This window comes from Pongo abelii, chromosome 11 (assembly GCF_028885655.2).
Source record: "Pongo abelii isolate AG06213 chromosome 11, NHGRI_mPonAbe1-v2.0_pri, whole genome shotgun sequence".
Classification (NCBI taxonomy): Eukaryota; Metazoa; Chordata; class Mammalia; order Primates; family Hominidae; genus Pongo; species Pongo abelii.
In genome coordinates this window covers 79,985,838-79,992,173 of record NC_071996.2, presented here as the reverse complement: position 1 = coordinate 79,992,173, position 6,336 = coordinate 79,985,838, and the positions used below count along the sequence as shown (strand labels likewise).

General features: G+C 43.6%; 1 non-coding gene across 1 annotated transcript; it reads left to right on the top strand.

Annotated features, from left to right (window-relative positions):
• The first annotated feature begins 5,988 nt into the window (after positions 1 to 5,988).
• LOC112132497 (small nucleolar RNA U13) lies at positions 5,989 to 6,092 on the top strand. The gene has a single exon (XR_002914262.1). It is a non-coding gene; the product is annotated as a small nucleolar RNA U13 (small nucleolar RNA).
• The last annotated feature ends 244 nt before the right edge of the window (positions 6,093 to 6,336 follow it).

The following is a 6,336-nucleotide window of genomic DNA, read 5'->3' as shown; positions in this document are numbered from 1 at the left end:
ACTGCAACCTCCGCCTCCTGGGTTCAAGCAATTCTCCTGCCTCGGACTCCCAAGTAGATGGGACTACAGGTGCATGCAGCCATGCACAGCTAATTTTTATATTTTTAGTAGAGACAGGGTTTCACCATGTTGGCCAGGCTGGTCTCAAACTCCTGACCTCAAGTGATCTGCCCACCTCGACCTCCCATAGTTCTAGGATTACAGGCACAAGCCACCGTGCCCAGCCAATGTATTTCTTTAACTCAGTACAGCTAACCCATATTTACTTATCATCCTTTTCTTTCTAGCTGATTACAGGTTTCCTCTTTTCTTTTTTGTCTTCCTGGTATCCTTGTCTGTTCCCTCTGTTTAAAGTTTTGCACAAGGTTCTGGGAAAGGATTAAGGAATGCTTAGGGTGTGACCCCACAAGCCAAATCTTGCAGTTTCAGTATATGGGGATTAAGAAAAGATGACTGATTCTTGACGTTCTGGTCTGACTTTGGGCTTGGTTCGAGAGTGTGGGGATTCTAGTGTAATGGAAAAGAGAATATAACTAAAAGTGGTGCAGATGTGTTAGTCTAAAATCTGGTCCCTGCTTAGAGATACTCTGATTCCTCTCACTGCTATGGAACAGACACACACACCCACACACCACCCCAGCTGATCTTGTCTCTCACACACACACACACACCACCCCAGCTGATCTTGTCACACACACACCACCCCAGCTGATCTTGTCAAACACACACACACACCACCCCAGCTGATCTTGTCAAACACACACCACCCTAGCTCATCTTGTGTCTCTCTCTCACACACAGACACACCACCCTAGTTCATCTTGTCTCTCTCTCACACACACACACACCACCCCAGCTCATCTTGTCATACACACCACCCCAGCTGATCTTGTCTCTCTCTCAATCTCACACACACACACACCACAGCTGATCTTGTCTCTCTCTCAATCTCACACACACACACACCACAGCTGATCTTGTCTCACACACATACACACACACACAAACCACTCCAGCTGATCTTGTCTCTCTCTCTCACACACACACACACACCACCCCAGCTGATCTTGTCTCTCACACACACACAACCGCAGCTGATCTTGTCACACACACACACACACACACAACCCCAGCTGATCTTGTTATACACACACACCACCCCAGCTGATCTTGTCAAACACACACCACCCTAGCTCATCTTGTGTCTCTCACACACACACACACCACCCTAGCTCATCTTGTCTCTCTCTCACACACACCACCTCAGCTTATCTTGTCATACACACCACCCCAGCTGATCTTGTCTCTCTCTCTCTCTCAATCTCACACACACACACCACAGCTGATCTTGTCTCACACACATACACACACACACACACAAACCACTCCAGCTGATCTTGTCTCTCTCTCTCACACACACACACCCCCCACCTCAGCTGATCTTGTCTCACACACACAACCGCAGCTGATCTTGTCTTACACACACACACACAACCCCAGCTGATCTTGTTATACACACACACCACCCCAGCTGATCTTGTCTCACACACACACACCACCCCAGCTGATCTTGTCTCACACACACACACGCACATACCACCCCAGCTGATCTTGTCTCACACACACACACACCCCCCACACCAGCTGATCTTGTCACACACACACACACAACCCCAGCTGATCTTGTTATACACATACACCACCCCAGCTGATCTTGTCTCACACACACACACCCCCCCCACCAGCTGATCTTGACACACACACACACACACACACACACACACACACACACACCCAGCTGATCTTGTTATACACACACACCACCCCAGCTGGTCTTGTCTCACACACACACACCACCCCAGCTGATCTTGTCTCACACACACACACACACACCCCACACCAGCTGATCTTGTCATACACACACACCACCCCAGCTGGTCTTGTCTCACACACACACACCACCCCAGCTGATCTTGTCACACACACACACACACACCACCCCAGCTGATCTTATCTCACACACACACCACCCCAGCTGATCTTGTCACACATACACACACACCACCCCAGTTGATCTTGTCTCACACACACACACCACACCAGATGATCTTGTCACACACACAGACACACACCACTGCAGCTGATCTTGTCACACACACACATACACCACCCCAACTGATCTTGTTATACACACACACCACCCCAGCTGGACTTGTCTCTCTGTCTCTCCCTCTCACACACACACATGCACACCACCCCAGCTGATCTTGTCTCACACACACACACCACTGCAGCTGATCTCGTCTCACTCACACACACACACACAACCACCCCAGGTGATCTTGTCCTTGTCTCTCTCTCTCCCACACACACACCACCCCAGCTGATCTTGTCTCTCTTTCTCACACACACACACCACCCCAGCTGATCTTGTGTCACACACACACCCACAAACACACATACCCACCACCTCAACTGATCTTGTCTCACACACACACCACCCCAACTGATCTTGTCTCACACACTCGCACTCACACACTCCATCCCAGCTGATCTTGTAAACACACAAACAAACCATCCCAGCTGATCTTGTCTCACACACACACGCACACACTCACACACACACCATCCAGCTGATCTGTCAAGCCAGACTTTCTCTTCAGCTCTTGCCCTCCTCCCAAACTTTCTTCCTTACTCTCTCCATCCCCAGTGTCTCCACCCTAATACAAGTCACCCTCATTTCTTTGCCTGGATTCTAGGCAGGTCCCAGTAGCCTTCTGACTGGTCTTTGCCATCTATTCTTTTCTCTCTTTGATCCTTTCTCCATTTTGCACTCAAACTGACCTTTCAAAACTATGTTGCTTCCTGGCGTGTGAGGGTAATGACCCAAATCATGAATGGGGCCTACAAGGCCATGCACAAAGAGGCTTTCACTCACCCGCTTAGCTTTCTCACTCTTCATTGGCCACCCACACTGATGGTGCTACCCTGAACACTCTTCCCCTGCCCTCAACCCCTAACTCCAGCTCCTACCCTCACTCTTCCTTTAGCACTCAGTTCAAATGTGACTTCTTCAAAGAAGAATTCCTGATGCTCCAGACTGTTAGCTGTTCCCCTAGCATCTTCACTTCTTTACACTGCCTATTACAGTTGTAGTTATGTAATTAGCTGTTTAAACACTGTGTCCCTAGTCAGAATATAAACTTTGTGAACTCAGACGCTACGGCTGTCTTGTTCACTGCTTTGTCCATAGCATTTATCCCAATGCCCAGCACACAATGGGGTTCATTAAATATTTGATGAATGGATAGCAACATTCATGTTGTAGAGATACATATGGCCTCTTCCTTGACACTTGGGTTCTGGAACAGAAAGAACCTGGCCTGTTCCATATCGTATTGTTATTCTGTTAACTTTGGTTTGGTTTGATTATTTTTATCCTCTGTGTTTTTACATTTTGTTTTGAAAAGGCAAGAAAGAACCCTCAAGTGGAATTGCCTCTGGCAGTTGGAGCCACACCAGTGTTCTCAGAATACACCCTGTCCTTTCCAATTTCCTTCTTATGCTGTAACCACCAACAGTCTTGGAGTAACAAGTCTTAAATTCTGATTCTCAGTCTGCTAAAGTAAGATCCCTCATGGCCCCAACCACACTCCACTTTCTCTCTGAAAGCCTGTCAGAACTTCTCTCTTCTTGCTAAAGCATTTCACTTTCACCTCTGTTTAACAGTTATATTTTCTAGCTTTTTATTATAGTTGTTTTGATACCCATCGACCTAACCTACTAAACTCTGTGCTGTCTGAGGGCAGGTACACTGAGCTGATAAAATGTCTGAATCACCTGTGTATTCTCAGCATCTAGCACAATGTTAGGTGTTTATTAAACACAATTAAATTTTTCATTAGTATAGTAGCAGAGTGACTGGGGTAAAGTCCTTTAGTTTTATCGTTTCCATTCATCAATTCCATCATATATTCTCCCCCGCTTCCACCAAGAAGTACAGAGAATAAAGACATCCTATTCTCTTTTCCCTTCCTATGAAAGGTTTCCAAAATTACTGAGAAAGAAGAAAGAACCAAGGAGCCTTATGTAAGTAGAGAACAAAGAGAATAATGCCAATAAATACATACATTGTTTAAAGCCCTGCAGCTCTTCCTCAAATCAGATGATAAGAAGTTCAGAGTGCCAGGAGCATCTGGCAAAGGGCGTCTGCTGGAACTGATGTCTCAGAAGAAAAAAAAAGAAAGAAGAAAAAGCAATAGTCCATGTGATGATAAATGGAACATTCCTTATTGTTGATTCTTAGAAAGACAGTACCATACATTGTATGCCTTATAGTAGAAATTATTTTTCCTAATGTGTAAACATCTAAAAATAATACATTCAGCCCAGGCGCTGTGGTTCGCAGCTGTAATCCCAGCACTTTGGGAAGCCAGTGCAGGAGGATTGCTTGAAGCCAAGTATTCAGTACCAGCCTGGGCAACATAGTGAGACCATGTCTCTATAAAAAAAAATTTAAATATTAGCCAGGCACAGTGGCCCATACCTGTAGTCCTAGCTATTCAGGAGGCCGAGGCAAGGAGAATTGCTGGAGCCCAGGAGGTTGAGAATGCAGTGAGCTATGATCATGCAACTGCACTCTACCCTCTACCCTGTCTCAAAAATAAATAAATAAAAATAGCATATTTACTGAAAGCAAATATACAGACCTGGAAATATAGGTTCTAAACCCATTTCTGCCTCTATCTAGTAGGGTGACCTTGGTCAAGTCAGATTATCATCTATAGGTAGTTGTGCTGCATATGGGGCCTCTTGTTACAGATTTAAAGATAGAAACCCTCCTAAAGCAAATTCCTTTTATTTAAACCAGCCCTCGTGGAAGCAAATGTTGTCATGGGAAGGATACAGTCAGGCCATGACTGTCAATGAGAAACAAGATCGATGCCATTATTGAAGATATGATATCATATCATATCTAGGGAAACAAATCTTCTTATCAGTTGTTAATTAATTTCCATTCAGGTGTTTCTCTGTTTTCTTCAGTTCAGCTGGTACTTATTAAAAGCTTGTTACTCAAAAGAAATAACCTAATATGGCAGAATTGTGCATCAGGAAACCTGTGCTTTAAATCTGACTGTACTACTACAAGCTGTATGATCTTAGACACTTTATAATAGTGACAGTTGCCACCTACTGAGCATCTACTCTCTGCTCACTGTGCTAGGCCCTTTACAGGTGCTATTTCCTTTAGTTCCCACAAAGCCCGTCATGATAAATGCTATTAGCGTCATTATACAGATAACTCAAATGTGATTTGAAGAAGTTAAGTAATTTGCCACAGGTCACATAGCTGGTATAGTAAGTGAGATTCCAAAGTCCTTGCTTTTTTTCCAAAAAGCAAGTGCTTCTTTCCAAAGTGCTTTTTTGTGAAGAGTCCTGGGGGAATTCTTTACTCAAATTTTTCCAATCATAAAGTTAGGGAATTTAGTTATGTGACCTGCAGGAGTGATAGTAAATAAATGTAACTTTTTTGTTGACTTTTTACATGGATTTTTTTTTTTTTTTTTTTTTTTGAGACATGATATCACTCTGTCACTCAGGCTGGAGTGCAGTGGTATGATCATGGCTATTTTTTGTAGCGACAGAGTTTTGCTATGTTGTCCAGGCTGGTCTCGAACTCCTGGGCTCAAACCATCTGCCCACCTCCGTTTCCCAAAGTGCTGAGATTACAGGCATGAGTCACCACAGCAGGCCTATAATGGAAAATTTTTATCATACACAAGAATAGAGAGACTAATTCAGTGACCAATGCCACAGCCACAAAAATCGTCACTTCATAACCACTCTTATTTCATCTATACCCATTCACTTTTCTCTTTACCTCAACACCCAATGGATTCTTGTGAAGCAGTCCAGCTATATTATTTGATCTGTAAATATTTTAGTATTTATCATGAAAGGGAAAGACCTTTTAAAAACATAATCCTGATCCTTTTGTAGTTCATGAGCGTGATGATTGGGTGTTCACATGCATGTGTGAGATGTGCCACTGTTGAACCTTGTCATGATGTCAGCACATTACCCGTCTGACATGAAAAAATAATAATAATACCAATACTATTAGCATACCTTAAAAATTAACAAGAATTCCTTAATATCATAAAATATCCAGTGTTTGTGTTTCTTTCATTTTCTCCTTTTAAAAACATAGCTTAATATATTTTAATAGCAAACTTACAGGAATAGCACAGAAGACAGACAACATTAAAAACCTGTACTTGCATGTAGGACAACTCAGAAAAGTACAGTGAATGCACAGAATCGACTGTATTATCA